Source organism: Ovis aries, chromosome 23 (genome assembly GCF_016772045.2).
Source record: "Ovis aries strain OAR_USU_Benz2616 breed Rambouillet chromosome 23, ARS-UI_Ramb_v3.0, whole genome shotgun sequence".
NCBI lineage: Eukaryota > Metazoa > Chordata > Mammalia > Artiodactyla > Bovidae > Ovis > Ovis aries.
Window position 1 is genome coordinate 2,528,907 of NC_056076.1, and position 1,094 is coordinate 2,530,000.

Here is a 1,094-nt window from a genome sequence, read left to right on the forward strand (position 1 = left end):
GCGTTCTGTCAGTAACTTCTGGTCAGAGCTCGAGGAGCTCCTCTCCACTGGACCAACAGCCCAAGCTCCCTCCATGCCCAATCCTCCAACCACAGGCCTGTCCAAGCTGCCAATTCCTTGAGGGGCTGAGGGAAGCTTGTGGGGAGGGGCGCTGGAAAAGTTGCTCCATTTTCACCTGCTGCCCTTTGTGCAGAAATGCCCGCCTCTGCAGCGAGCATGGATGGGGCTCCACACACCCTGACGGCAAAGAGTCCACCCGCCACGCAGGAGACCCAGCTCCGGCCCCGACCCCCCTGGAGGAGGGCACAGCAGCCCCCTGCAGTATTGCTGCTGGAGAACTCCACAGACAGAGGCGACAGTCCATTGGGTCACAGAGGGTTGGACACCACTGAGCACTAACCCTTCCCCGCCCCAGCACCCAGGAACTACACCCAGCTCCCAGGGCAGCTTCCGAGGGAAGGGGACTCGTCTTGCAGCGGCCCAGAGCTGCCCAGCTCCTTTACCACGGGACACAGCTACAGGCGGTTGCAGCCTCTCTACAGGCACCTAAGTGACCAGGGTGGTGTTTGTTATGGTCAACGGTGGCAGCAACGGAGGCGCTTGCAGCGAACGCAGATGGCGGGCCGGCCTCAAGGCACAGCCTGCTTTTAAGTAGGAAGCTCTTCATGTGGCCCTCACAAGGGTGGCGCTCGTGTGTGCTGCACGGAGGCGCAGGAAAACATCACTAAAGTTCTTTTCTGTGAAAACATATCTGAATGCATGCGCCAAACTATCTTACAGTAAATATTTTAAAAGAAAAAAATTAATCACATTTCCTAACTTCATTTTTTTTATTTATTGTTATTCCAAAGCAGATATGCTATGATAGATATTTTTTAAAAATACAATTATCTATCCTCAAAACCCTGGTTATGCAGGAGACTAGAAATCTCTTGTCAGAAGACTTTTTATCAACCAGTAAAGTATAAAGATCAACTTGTACTCCACTCCACCAAAAGTTCAAGTGAAATTATGTCTTTACAAAACCTTATTTTTCAAGGAATGTTTTGCAAAGAAGCAGCTTTTATAATTAGGAAGTAAATAAAAATAATACA

At 50.0% G+C, this 1,094-nt stretch overlaps 1 protein-coding gene across 7 annotated transcripts in view; it reads right to left on the bottom strand.

Moving 5' to 3' along the window:
* Window positions 1–806: 806 nt before the first annotated feature.
* Window positions 807–1,094, bottom strand: part of ZNF236 (zinc finger protein 236) — a 69,078-nt gene continuing 68,790 nt past the window's right edge. For all 7 annotated transcript variants that reach the window (XM_060405496.1, XM_042239251.2, XM_042239250.2 and 4 more), the window contains one exon: window positions 807–1,094. This exon is cut by the window's right edge and continues 1,568 nt beyond it. The gene's annotated coding sequence lies outside the window, so the exon portion shown is untranslated.